Source organism: Anolis carolinensis, chromosome 1 (genome assembly GCF_035594765.1).
Source record: "Anolis carolinensis isolate JA03-04 chromosome 1, rAnoCar3.1.pri, whole genome shotgun sequence".
Taxonomy (NCBI): Eukaryota; Metazoa; Chordata; class Lepidosauria; order Squamata; family Dactyloidae; genus Anolis; species Anolis carolinensis.
Window position 1 is genome coordinate 3,716,163 of NC_085841.1, and position 15,286 is coordinate 3,731,448.

The window sequence follows — 15,286 nt, forward strand, 5'->3', positions numbered from 1 at the left end:
CTGAGCATACTCTCAGGAAGCTGGAGAAGTTTAAATTGCCTCTATGTCTGTCTCTGTTCTATGTGTACATGGCATTGAATGTTTGCCAATCATGTGTATATTGTGATCCGCCCTGAAGCTGGAGAAGTTTTAAATTTGCCTCTATGTCTGTCTCTGTTCTATGTGTACATGGCATTGAATGTTTGCCAATTATGTGTATATTGTGATCCGCCCTGAAGCTGGAGAAGTTTTAAATTGCCTCTATGTCTGTCTCTGTTCTATGTGTACATGGCATTGAATGTTTGCCAATTATGTGTATATTGTGATCCGCCCTGAAGCTGGAGAAGTTTTAAATTTGCCTCTATGTCTGTCTCTGTTCTATGTGTACATGGCATTGAATGTTTGCCAATTATGTGTATATTGTGATCCACCCTGAAGCTGGAGAGGTTTTAAATTGCCTCTATGTCTGTCTCTGTTCTATGTGTACATGGCATTGAATGTTTGCCAATTATGTGTATATTGTGATCCGCCCTGAAGCTGGAGAGGTTTTAAATTGCCTCTATGTCTGTCTCTGTTCTATGTGTACATGGCATTGAATGTTTGCCAATTATGTGTATATTGTGATCCGCCCTGAAGCTGGAGAGGTTTTAAATTACCTCTGTGTCTGTCTCTGTCTCTGTTCTATGTTATATGGCATTGAATGTTTGCCTTATATTTGTACAATGTGATCTGCCTTGAGTCCCCTTCGGGGTGAGAAGGGCGGAATATAAATACTGTAAATAATAAATAAACAAACTAGACATCCCAAGGACCCAGGGCTGGTTTTCTCATGCAACACATCCAGGGAACTGCATTGGGGATGCTTGAGTGAGCCGCTTCCCCGTTTTCCTCATTCTCAGCCTTGCCTGAGGCCTTGCCAATTGTGATGATGATGATGGCAACATGGCACAGATTTTCCCCTTTTCCCTGTGGAAACCATTCATTGTTCCGGGGGTCTCCAAGTGTGACCAAGCCCTTCTTTGGGGGCTCTTTGCTCCAGCCTCCAGGTCTTCTCCGGAGAGGGCTGTGCTCACCGGTCCTCCTCCTACTAATGCGTGGAAAAGGAGGAGGAGGAGGTGTGGATGTGTGTGCATCCATATATATATAAGGGCCCACGCTGACAGCCACACAGTGCAAAAAAGCTCCGGCGTTGGAAGGATATCTTGGGACTCGGAGCGCACAGGCAGGTAAGCTTCGGCTCGGGATCGAATGCCCAAATACTGTTTCTATTCCCTTTGTCTTTCCCTTTGGAATCAAGCCACTTATGGGGAGAGATCTCGTGGATTTTGACGCCTATTGACGGCTGTTCCGGTGACCTTTCCCCCTTCTTATCCTGACCTTTCGAGTTGGACGAGTGCTTATCTGCTTTCATAGGTTGAGCTCGGGATGGTCTCCAATTAACGAACCACTTAGTATTGTTTTGAAAGATACAATCCTCTTTAAGGAGTTTATTTTGGAGGTAAATTCAGGGAAGAGAAACCTCAGGAAAATAATTGAACAGAGAAAGAAGGATCCCTGTCTTATATTCGGTGCTAGTCAACAAAATAGAATTTCTTCGGGAAGAATTTGCTTTGCTTTCTCGAAAAACAAATTACTTTTCTAATACTGTCCAACCATTTAATCCACAAAAATATATTCGCTTTGCTAGTGCTTTGGTGTTCGGAAAGAATTGCAATACACTTTCTGTTCAATTACTTTTCTAATTGTGTTCATGCATTTAATCCACCAAAATATATTCGCTTTGCTAGTGCTTTGGTGTTTGGAAAGAATTGCAATACACTCTCTGTTCAATTACTTTTCTAATTGTGTTCATGCATTTAATCCACCAAAATATATTCGCTTTGCTAGTGCTTTGGTGTTCGGAAAGAATTGCAATACACTTTCTGTTCAATTACTTTTCTAATTGTGTTCATGCATTTAATCTACCAAAATATATATTCGCTTTGGTGTTTGGAAAGAATCGCAACAGACTCTCTGTTGAATTACTTTTCTTATCATCTTCCTCCGTTTTTGCTTTTATCTACCAAAACAGAACCACTTTGAACAGAATGCAATAGGACTTTGGTGCTTGGGAAGAATTCTAATAGACTCTCAATTAACCAGAAACTCAAATGATGGGCAAAATAAATAAATAAATGCATCAAATAAATAATACTTTAAATTAAAATTCCAAAGCAACTGTGTTAAGTTTTGCTCTTATTTACGATATTTCAATATGAATGTCAACTCAATATGGGGTTTATTGCATAGTATAGTAAAGAGTGGTGTCCTAGCTTTGTTTTTAATAGTAACTCTCAAGCAACCAGAAACTCCATTTATCCGGCATCAATCTAAATCTATCTAATCTATCTAGCTATCTATCGAGTCAATTGAACTACTTTCTCTTTACAAAGAGGGGATTTTTCAATCTGTCTCCCTCAAAAGCCTTTTTCTCTTTGTGTTGTCGAAGGCTTTCATGACCAGAATCAATGGGTCATTGTGAGTTTTCTGGGCTGTATGGCCATGTTTAAGAAGCATTCTCTCCTGACATTTCACCCACATCTATGGAAGGCATTCTCAAAGGTAGTGAGGTCTGTTGGAAACCGGGCAAATGGGGTTTATGTTAGAGTGGTCCAGCATTTCTGTATTCTCAAATAATAAGATAAACCATACTAACAAGAAATTCTTGACCACTCCAACAACCATCATGCCAGATGACACAGAGAAGCCATTGAAATCCACAAGCATGTGGACAGTTTCAACAGAAAGGAGGAAACCATGAAAATGAACAAAATCTGGATACCAGTACAGTAGAGTCTCACTTATCCAACACTCGCTTATCCAACGTTCTGGATTATCCAACGCATTTTTGTAGTCAATGTTTGCAATACATCGTGATATTTTGGTGCTAAATTTTTAAATACAGTAATTACTACATAGCATTACTGTGTGTTGAACTATTTTTTCTGTCAAATTTTTTGTATAACATGATGTTTTGGTGCTTAATTTGTAAAATCATAACCGAATTTGATGTTCAATAGGCTTTTCCTTAATACCTCCTTATATCCAAGATATTCGCTTATCCAAGCTTCTGCTGGCCCGTTTAGCTTGGATAAGTGAGACTCTACTGTATTTTAAAAAACTCTAAAATCAGGACAGTAAATAAAGAATAACACTTTGAAAACAGAGAAATTCCAAACATGAAACAATCAGGGCCTGATTATCATCTCCCAACGGAAGATTCACCCAGGCAGGAATTAGCCAGGCTTTGAAGCTGCGAGGCCATACAATGCTAATCAAGGGGGACAATTGCAACATTCAAGCAGACAAGAGTTCTTTCTCCAAACTTGGACATCATTCCATAGATATATAAACCCCACTTGCCTAGTTTCCAACAGACCACAAACCTCTGAGGATGCCTGCCATAGATGTGGGCGAAACATCAGGAGAGAATGCTTCTGGAACATGGCCGGAAAACTCACAGCAACCCACTTTTTCCTCTTTCCTATCGATCTCTATCTTTCTTTGCTTTCCGACGGTCCGTTTCCAGCTCATTGGTTAATAGGAAACTGGCCTTTTTGTTTAAAATGATGTGATGACAAATCCCACCTTCTCTTTTTTTTCCTCCTTTTTCTTCCGGCTTGCTTTTGTTTCCTTCTCTTCTGGAAACAAAAGTATGGTTTGCACTGAACAAAAAAGGGAACTTTTGGGTGGCCTTTCCGTGCTCCTGGAGCCTTTCAGCAAACCCATATTTTCTCATTTATATGGGAGAACAATACTCTGGATTTGGACGAGAAATACAGATAATATCCATTTTTCTCCCCCATCCTGATCATACACCTGCAGAAACGCGAGCGGCAGCGTGTGCATCCTATCGTAAAATTGACGATAATTGGCTAAATTATACGGTGCGGGAAAAGCACCAGACAAAGGCTCCGGAGCTTTCAGAGCGATTCGGAAAGGCGGAGAAATGCCAGGAAAAAGGACCCCGATTTGGGTTGCTTTCGTCCTACAACGAGGCCGAAAATATTATCTATTTATCTGTCATTCTTCTTAATGTGAAAAGAATAAGCTTGTGATATTCCAAAGTTGGGTTTTTTTTAGTGTTTATTTATTTTATTTTTTGGTTGCCTTTCCAAACTAAGACAGACTTTTAAGGAACTTCAAATATTAAAGTTGATAAAGCAGAGAAGCTATGATTATATTATATTTTCCATTCCCTTTTCTCTATTGGGTTGTTGTGTTTTTTAAGACAAAAATAATAGATAATGAACAAATGAATAGAGAGCTGCATTCCATGGAAATTCAAAGCGATCTCCTTTCTAGCATTTGGTTGTATGTATTCATTACCTGAACAATATCACTGCAGGGAATAAAAAGGGGGGGAATTGTGCCCAAATAAATTCCTAAAACACGGCATATCCTTTTGTATTTTGGATGCTAAGCAGGGGCGGCCCTGGTTAGTACTTGGATGGGAGGCCGCCAACAAATACCAGGTGCTACAAACTATATTTCGAAGGAACCAACTGGCAGAATTATGCGTCCCCAAAAGCTCCATATCCTTTTGTATCTTGGATGCTAAGCAGGGGCGGCCCTGGTTAGTATTTGGATGGGAGGCCGCCAACCAATACCAGTTGCTGCAGACTATATTTCGAAGGAATGAACTGGCAGAATTATGCATCCCCAAAGGCTCCATTTCCTTTTGTATCTTGGATGCTAAGCAGGGGCGGCCCTGGTTAGTACTTGGATGAGAGGCCGCCAACAAATACTAGGTGCCGCAGACTATATTTCAAAGGAATGAATTGGCAGAATTATGCGTCCCCAAAGGCTCCATTTCCTTTTGTCTCTTGGATGCTAAGCAGGGGCGGCCCTGGTTAGTACTTGGATGAGAGGCCGCCAACAAATACTAGGTGCCGCAGACTATATTTCAAAGGAATGAATTGGCAGAATTATGCGTCCCCAAAGGCTCCATTTCCTTTTGTCTCTTGGATGCTAAGCAGGGGCGGCCCTGGTTAGTACTTGGATGAGAGGCCGCCAACAAATACTAGGTGCCGCAGACTATATTTCAAAGGAATGAATTGGCAGAATTATGCGTCCCCAAAGGCTCCATTTCCTTTTGTCTCTTGGATGCTAAGCAGGGGCGGCCCTGGTTAGTACTTGGATGAGAGGCCGCCAACAAATACTAGGTGCCGCAGACTATATTTCAAAGGAATGAATTGGCAGAATTATGCGTCCCCAAAGGCTCCATTTCCTTTTGTCTCTTGGATGCTAAGCAGGGGCGGCCCTGGTTAGTACTTGGATGAGAGGCCGCCAACAAATACTAGGTGCCGCAGACTATATTTCAAAGGAATGAATTGGCAGAATTATGCGTCCCCAAAGGCTCCATTTCCTTTTGTCTCTTGGATGCTAAGCAGGGGCGGCCCTGGTTAGTACTTGGATGAGAGGCCGCCAACAAATACTAGGTGCCGCAGACTATATTTCAAAGGAATGAATTGGCAGAATTATGCGTCCCCAAAGGCTCCATTTCCTTTTGTCTCTTGGATGCTAAGCAGGGGCGGCCCTGGTTAGTACTTGGATGAGAGGCCGCCAACAAATACTAGGTGCCGCAGACTATATTTCAAAGGAATGAATTGGCAGAATTATGCGTCCCCAAAGGCTCCATTTCCTTTTGTCTCTTGGATGCTAAGCAGGGGCGGCCCTGGTTAGTACTTGGATGGGAGGCCACCAACAAATACTAGGTGCTGCAGACTATCTTTCGAAGGAATGAACTGGCAGAATTATGCATCCCCAAAGGCTCCATATCCTTTTGTATTTTGGATGCTAAGCAGGGGCGGCCCTGGTTAGTACTTGGATGGGAGGCCGCCAAGAAATACCAGGTGCTGCAAACTATATTTCGAAGGAACCAACTGGCAAAATTATGCGTATGTCTTTCTAAGAAAACAGTATGGGGTTGCCATACATTGGCAGGTGGCTTGAAACGAAATGGCTACAATACAAAATATAGGGAGAATTTAAATGTTACCTGGTTGCTGTGAGTTTTTCCAGGCTGTATGGCCATGCTCCAGAAGCATTCTCTCCTGACGTTTCACCCACATCTACGACAGGCATCCTCAGAGGTTGTGTGGTCTGTTAGAAACTGAGAAAATGGGGTTTATATATCTGTGGAATAGTGTCCAGGGTGGGAGAATGAACTCTTATCTGTTATCCAGAAAGAGCTGAAAACCTGGCTATTTTGATGTGCATTTGACTGATTTGACACAATTGATGGTGTCCACCTATACCCAGCCATTGCACTTTATTCTGGTCCAGCTTTAGAGGTTGCAAGATATAAATTCTACTGTTTTACTTCAATCTTGAATATGCTTACTGCGCCTGGTTTTTGGTCAGTTGTAATTATGTTTTTATTGTATTTTATATGCCTTTTGATTTTATATGTTTATATGTTTTAAATGCATTTTGCTGTTGTATTTTATGTTGTATTCTGGGCTTGGACCCCATGTGAGCCACCCAAAGTCCCTTTGGGGAGATGAGACGGGATATAAGAATAAAGTTACTATTATCTTTGGGAAGCAAGTGTGAATATTGCAATTGGCCAGCTTGATTAGCATCGAACAGCCTTGCAGCTTCGAAGCCTGGCTGCTTCCTGCCAGGGGGAATCCGGACAGTAAATAAATCAGGACAGTGAATAAAGAGCAACACTAAAAAAAACAAGAACAGGAAACAATCAGGCAACACCTCCCAACAAAGGATTCCCCCAGGTAGGAAGCAGCCAGGCTTTGAAGCTACAAAGTCATTCAATACTAATCAAGCTGGCCAATTGCAACATTCACACTTGCCTCAAACAGACAACAGTTCTTTCTCCCACCCTGGACATCATTCCACTGACATATAAACCCCACTTGTCTCATTTCCAACAGACCTCACAACCTCTGAGGATGCCTGCTATAGATGTGGGTGAAACGTCAGAAGAGAATGCTTCTGGAACATAGCCATACAGCCCGCAAAACTCAAAGCAACCCAGTGATTCTGGGCATGAAAGCCTTCAACAACACAATTTAAAATTATCTCCAAGAGAGAGAACAATAGATGGAGAGGAGAAACAATCGTTATCTTTATATATAATATAATAAATATCTTTACATATCCGAAGGGAAGTGGTGAGCTTGTTTTCTGCTTCTCCAGAAACTCAAAGACAAATCCAATAGATTCAAATTTTAAGAAGTAAATCACTTAAACATATGGAAGAACTCTTTTAGTTTTTAGTGGAATAGATGGCTTTGGAAGGTGATCGACTCTCCTTCTTTGAAGTCTTGGAAGGGCATCTTTCAGGAGTGCTTTAGAGGTGCATTTCTACATGAGGTGGGTTGGACTAGATGACCCTTGGGGTTCCTTGCTAGCATTCTATTATTGCAAAGTGGTGCTCAAGGGCTGGACATGAGTCCACATGCAATTGCTTGCCATTCATACTGAGTTTCCAGAAAAGTCAGAAACAGTTGCATCCAATGGGCGTTCACTTGATGCAAGCCCCTGGCCAGAATTCAAGAACTTTTTTTATAATCATGTTTTAAATTATTCTTTTCTCTGTCCAGTTCAGGACCAACAGTAAAGACTTTGCAAAACTTTATATTTTTAAAAAAATAGCATTTACCTTTACCCATGTGCCATCCATATATATAAAAAATGATGGAATCACGGTACCGGATAAAACAACAAAACTAAACATCCCACAACCTCGAAAATTGACAGCACAACCCCTCATCCACGCCTCAAGGACAAGACAACAAAAAGAAAAGAAAAATAAAGAAAAATAATTGCTTTTATCCAATTGCTGCCAGTTAGAAGGCTAAGCTCCGCCCACTTGGTCTCCTAGCAACCCAATAAAAAAAATAAAAAACACTAAAAATAATTAAAAACACTAAAAAAATTAATACAATAAAATACTATAATAGCAGAAAATAACTAAAAATAATACAAGAAAATAATAAAATATAATGAATAAAAAGATTACTTACAATAAAATTAATTAAAAAATACAAATAACGTCAAATAAAAATTCCACAACAATTTTTAACCAATAATACCACCACTTTGCCACAGCAACCCGTGGCCGGGCACAGCTAGTTACATATAAAAAGGAAGTTTTATGTGATTTTAGCAGGATCTCTCTTCTTTCCAAAAGCCATTGTCTTAAACAGACTTAGAAAAAGACGGATTATTGTCTGCCCTAATAAAAAAATCCAATAAACACCATGCTTAATTATGTTAGTTCTTCTTTGGGTACATCTACATTGTAGAATTGATGCAGTTTGATACCACTTTAACTGCCTTGACTCAAATCTCTGGTATCAAGGGAGTTGTAGTTTCCTTCTCTGCCAAAGAGGATTCATGCTTCACCAAACTACAGATCCCATAGCATTGAGCCATGGCAGTTAAAGTGGTGTCAAACCACATCAATTCTACAGTGTAGATGCACCCTTTGTCTCCTCTTAGTACTTAGTAATATGGAAGAATTAGACCACGATGATGTTCTGTAAGAATATAGTATTTTTGTTGGTAGCCGGTGCTTGCTTGCTTAGCACAGTGGGGAATCTACTCCGGGTTTTAGTCCGAACTTAAAAGAAGTTATCCATATGGCTGAACTGATTCTGATTAGGCTCATACTAAAAGATAGCACAGGCTTAGCATGCCAGTAAAATCAGGAGTTGCCATCTGCCTTGCTTGCTTTGAATTGGATCAGAAGGGGTCCCAAATAGAAGCCCCCAAATAGAAGGACAGTGTGGCATCTACATTGGAGAATGAGTGCAGTTTGACACCACTTTAACTGCCATGGCATAATGCTATGGATTTGTAGCTTAGTGAAACACAAGCATTCTTTGGCACGAAGGTTAGAGACCTTGTATAATGACAACTTCCAGGAATTCATGGCATGGAAACATATGCAGTTAAAGTGGTGTCAAACTGGATTCATTCTACAGTGTAGACGCACTCCGAGCCAACGGCAGCAGGTTCCCCTGTGACTACTTGCAGCCACTGAGCCATGAGTCATATTGCACCATTCAAGCTTTCCTGGAAGGCTCCGCTCTCGGTTGTCTTGCAATATTATGAATGAGGATGACAAATGCCTCCTCCTTTCTGGACACTTTCTGAACAGCAGTCAATCTCATACACGTCTATCACCTGTCTCGTTTTCCTCCCTGATCTTCTCATGGTGACTGGAGACTCTTCTGTCGATGAATGAGGGTTGACATCATCAATCTGCTCCGGGTTTTAGTCCAAACTTTAACTTTAGTACAAACTCCAGAAACCTGAACCTGTTTCAAGGCTAGAGCTCAAAACTTTAGTACAGTAGAGTCTCACTTATCCAACATAAACGGGCCGGCTGAACGTTGGATAAGCGAATATGTTGGATAATAAGGAGAGATTAAGGAAAAGCCTATTAAACATCAAATTACATTATGATTTTACAAATTAAACACCAAAACATCATGTTTTACAACAAATATGACAGAAAAAGTAGTTCAATACGCAGGAATGCTATGTAGTAATTACTGTATTTACTAATTTAGCACCAAAATATCACGATGTAGTGAAAACATTGACTACAAAAATGCGTTGGATAATCCAGAACGTTGGATAAGTGAGACTCTACTGTACCTGTGTTGCCTACCTCCAGGGCCGGCCCAAGGAAATTTTCAAGTGTAAGCGAAACAGGATTTTGGTGCCCCCCCCCCAAAAAAACCCAATCACCGAGAAATAAAAGGTAGAAGGTGAATAGAATGGATAAAAGAGTTTACCTTACAACCAGAAGTTTATTAACAACATTATGTTCATATAGTAACATTACATAGAATTAACACCAATCTTGCATTTTAACAAATAAATATTTTAATAAACTTTGCAACAATTTTAATTTTTTTGTTATTTCTAGTCTACAAGTACTACACAAAGGTTTCCTGGTTATGATATCTCTTCAGAAGATTTTTCAGACTTCGGACTAGCTTCAGATCAGTTTTGTTTGGGAGAACGCAGCCCCAGGAGAATAGACACTTCCTTTCTCAGGAAGTGAACTCTTCTCCTTCAGAAGTGCCATGCCAGCGTGGACCATTGTAATGGGTGTAGCAAAGCAGGGGAAATCCAGTCATGAATCAATCAGGGCCAGCTAACACCTCCCAACAAAGTATTCCCATCATCAAAGTCTGGTAAATCCTCTGTTTTCTCACGGCCACAGACGGCAGAAGCACATACCATATCGCAAAGAACACCACTCTGAAAACAGGGGAATTCCAGACAGGAAACAATCAGGGCCAGCTAACACCTCCCAACAAAAAATTCACTCAGAGAGGAAACAGCCTGGCTGTAAATCTGCAAAGCCATTACATCCTTATCATTTTTCCTAATTGCAGCATTCATACTTGCCTCCAACAAACAAAAAAAACCAATCAGAAATATTGTATATTCACAACCTTTAAGAAATAATATCCCCTGATGGCACAGCATGTGAAAGCGCTGAGCTGCTGAAATTCTGGACCGAAAGGCTGCAGCAGGTTTGAATTGGGGGACCAGAGTGAGCCCTCACTGTTAGCCCCAGCTTCTGCCAACCCAGAAGTTCAAAAACATGCAAATGTGAGTGCATCAATAGGTACTGCTCCAGCGGGAAGGTAACGCTGCTCCATGCAGTCATCCCACATGACCTTGGAGGAGTCTACGGACAACGCTGGCTCTTTGGCTTAGAAATGGAGATGAGCACCAAACCCCAGAATCAGACATGACTGGACTTAATGTCAGGAGGAAAACATTTACCCTTTAGGGTTGTTGTATGTCTTTCGGGCTGCGTGGCCATGTTCCAGAAGTATTCCCTCCTGACGTTTCGCCCACATCTATGGCAGGCATCCTCTGAGGTTGTGAGGTCTGTTGGAAACTAAGCAAGAGAGGTTTATATATCTGTGGAAGGTCCAGGGTGGGAGAAAGAATTCTTGTCTGTTGGAGGCAAGTGTGAATGTTGCAATTAATCACCTTGATTAGCAGTGAAAAGCCTTGCAGCTTCAAGGTCTGGCTGATTCCTACCTGTGGGAATCCTTTGTTGGGAGGTGTTACCTGGTTTTTTCATGTCTGGAATTCCCGTTTTCAGAGTGTGTTTCTTTATTTACTGTCCTGATTTTAGAGTTTTAAAATGCTGTTTGCCAGATTTTGTTCATTTTCATGGTTTCCTCCTTTCTGTTGATATTGTCCACTTGCCTCCTCCTTGCCCAATTCTCCCTTCCTGGACGCGGCCACAGGTCGCCAGGGCGATCTGCGGCCGCGTCCAGGAACTAAGGGAGAATTGGGCGATCTCTGCTGTGGCGCTATGGGCTGCTGTCGACGCTTCAGCAGCCTCATATGTCCAACCGGCCCTGCCTACCTCATATTTTTTACTTTGATACATACATCAATTCTAATTTCAATTAGTTTGTTAGTCGGCCATTATGCCCTAGGATTGGACCTGGCTCTCGGATGAGTGGTAATTTTTCAATGTTTTTATAGTTGTGCTATTTTAACCATGGTTTGTTTAATCTGTTTTTAGTTCGATACTGGTGTTTTAATTGTATATTTTATAATGTAAATGTTGATTGGTTGGGCTTGTCCCCGTGTAAGCCGCTCCGAGTCCCTTTGAGGAGATGGTGGCAGCTTACAAAAATAAAGTTATTATTATTATTATTATTGACACAAAGACATAGTCTGACAAAGCAAACGAGATCTATATGCTGGATTTCGTATCACAAAATCACAAGTCGAACATTTCCCAAGTGTTTAGGACTGTGTGATGTATTATTATTATTATTATTATTATTATTATTATCATTATCATTGACACAAAGACATAGTATGACACAGCAAACGAGATAGATATGCTGGATTTCGTATCACAAAATCACAAGTTGAACACTTCCCAAGTGTTTAGGACTGTGTGATTTATTATTATTATTATTATTATTATTATTATTATTATTATTGACACAAAGACATAGTATGACACAGCAAACGAGATAGATATGCTGGATTTCGTATCACAAAATCACAAGTTGAACACTTCCCAAGCCTTTAGGACTGTGTGATGTATTATTATTATTATTATTATTATTATTATTGAAACAAAGACATAGTATGACACAGCAAACGAGATAGATATGCTGGATTTCGTATCACAAAATCACAAGTCGAACACTTCCCAAGCCTTTAGGACTGTGTGATGTATTATTATTATTATTATTATTATTATTATTATTATTATTATTGAAACAAAGACATAGTATGACACAGCAAACGAGATAGATATGCTGGATTTCGTATCACAAAATCACAAGTCGAACACTTCCCAAGCCTTTAGGACTGTGTGATGTATTATTATTATTATTATTATTATTATTATTATTATTGAAACAAAGACATAGTATGACACAGCAAACGAGATAGATATGCTGGATTTCGTATCACAAAATCACAAGTCGAACACTTCCCAAGTGTTTAGGACTGTGTGATGTAATAATGATAATAATAATAATAATAATAATAATAATAATAATAATAATAATGGAATGTTGCAATAGGGATGCATCTACACTACTGAATTCATACAGATTGATTCCACTTGAACTTCTATGCAATCCTGGGAGTTGGAGTTTGGTACATTTTGGCAGAGAAGGCTATTGTCAAACTACAACACTCATGGTTTCAAAGCATTGAGCTATGGAAATTCAAAAGTTGCCAAACATTGCAACAATGACAAACTTACAGCCAAACTGAGACAAACTACCCAACCTCACAACCTCTGAGGATGCCAGCCAAAGTTCGTAGTTGAAAGGGACCACAAAGGCTATCTAGTCCAACTCCATTCTGCCATTCCGGGATATACAACCAAAGCACTTTCAAAAGATGCCCATCCAAACTTTGCTCAAAGGCCTCCAAAGACGGAGAGTCCATCCACATCCAAAGTGGTCCATTTCTTTATGAAATAGTTCTCTTACAGTCAAGGAATTCCATCCAATCTTTAGGTGGAATCGTTTTTTAGGTGGAATCGTTTTTCTTGTTGAATCCATAGGTTTTCTCCAGAGAGGAGAAGATAGAAAACAAACTCACTCCATCGTTTATATACCGTATATACTCAAGCATAAGCCGAGTTTTTCAGTCCTTTTTTAGGGCTGAAAAAGCCCCCCTCGGCTTATACTTGAGTGAGGGTCCTGGTTGGCTTATATTTGGGTTGGCTTATACTCGAATATATACATAATTTATTATTTTTTCTCTATTATTATTATTATCATTATTATTATTATTATTATTATTATTATTATTATTTTACTCTATGTATTATTATTACTTTTATTATTTTACTCTATGTATTATTATTATTATTACTTTTATTATTTTACTCTATGTATTATTATTATTATTACTTTTATTATTTTACTCTGTGTATTATTATTATTACATTTATTATTTTACTCTATTATTATTATTATTATTACATTTAATATTTTACTCTATGTATTATTATTATTACATTTATTATTTTACTCTATTATTATTATTATTACAGTTATTATTTTACTCTATGCATTATTATTATTACATTTATTATTTTACTCTATGTATTATTATTATTACAGTTATTATTTTACTCTATGTAGTATTATTATTACATTTATTATTTTACTCTATGTATTATTATCATTACATTTATTATTTTACTCTATGTGTTATTAGTATTACTTCTGTTATTTTACTCTATGTATTATTAGTATTACTTCTATTATTTTACTCTATGTATTATTATTGTTACTATTACATTTATTATTTTACTCTATTTTTGTCATTATTATTACATTTATTATTTTACTCTATGTATTATTATTGTTACTATTACATTTATTATTTTACTCTATGTATTATTAGTATTACTTCTATTATTTTACTCTATGTATTATTATTGTTACTATTACATTTATTATTTTACTCTATTTTTGTCATTATTATTACATTTATTATTTTACTCTATGTATTATTATTATTACATTTATTATTTTACTCTATGTATTATTAGTATTACTTTTATTATTTTACTCTATGTATTATTATTATTATTAAATTTATTATTTTACTCTATTATTACTATTACATTTATTATTTTAGTGTATTTATTATTATTGGATGGATACGTAATCACATTTACATTGTAGAAGGTTAAAACAATGATTTAATCAGAGTTGGAAAGTCTCATCTTAAATTATTGTTTTATGTAAATGTTCAAAAACATTTAACCTACTGATGCCTCAATGAATGTTATTTTATTGGTATCTATTTTTATTTTTATTTTTGAAATTGAACAGTAGCTGCTGCATTTCCCACCCTCGGCTTATATTTGGGTCAATAAGTTTTCACAGTTTTTTGGGGTAAAATTAGGTGCCTTGGCTTATATTCACGTTGGCTTATACTCAAGTATATACGGTAATATCTTAAAGGTGGCAATCTTGTCCCTATTTTGCTTTCCTGGGTTCCTAGGAAAGCTTGGAAAAATGACTTTTGGGGACGATGAATTGGGCTGTAGTATTTCTTGGTGATGTAGTCCAAAAATATAACATTGTGGGTTTATCCTTCTAGATCAGGCATGGGCAAACTTGGGCCCTCCAGGTGTTTTGGACTCCAACTCCCACAATTCCTAACAGCCGGTAGGCTGTTAGGAATTGTGGGAGTTGAAGTCCAAAACACCTGGAGGGCCCAAGTTTGCCCATGCCTGACTTAAAGACAGTATGTCTTTATGGATCTGCCAAGAGATCCATTTGGGCACTGGATCCAAAATCCAGGAAAGCAACAAGATTCTCCAACCCCATCGGAAGACCAATTGCGTAGAAGTCTGGGTTGGAAGGAAATACAAACTAATCATCTCATCAGGTGTCTTCCTATTGTTGGGGGGAGATAAGAACAACAGATTCAACTGTGTGTTGATTTGTTTTTGTGAGACTAATCAACTCTATTTTGACAATAGCTGTTGGCTTGTATTGTTTGCTGGGCCCTGTCCTTGGTGCTATGCTAGAAATACTGTAACTGCCAGTTAACCATTTAGTTAAGTTAAGTTAACCATTTAGCAATGCATTAGGACCACGGAAAAACTCCTGATATTATTGGATAGGACTGAATTATCGATCCTTCTGGAAGAAAGCTGGGATGAGTTTGTTTGTTTGTTTGTCTGTTTACAGTATTTATATTCCACCCTTCTCACCCTGAAGGGTACTCAGGGCGGATTACAATGCACACATAT

At 38.5% G+C, this 15,286-nt stretch overlaps 1 protein-coding gene across 1 annotated transcript in view; it reads left to right on the top strand.

Annotated features, from left to right (window-relative positions):
• The first annotated feature begins 1,068 nt into the window (after window positions 1-1,068).
• pnoc (prepronociceptin) overlaps window positions 1,069-15,286 on the top strand; it is an 87,992-nt gene continuing 73,774 nt past the window's right edge. Inside the window, exon 1 of the mRNA XM_062969360.1 lies at window positions 1,069-1,205. The gene's annotated coding sequence lies outside the window, so the exon portion shown is untranslated. The remainder of the gene's footprint in view (window positions 1,206-15,286) is intronic.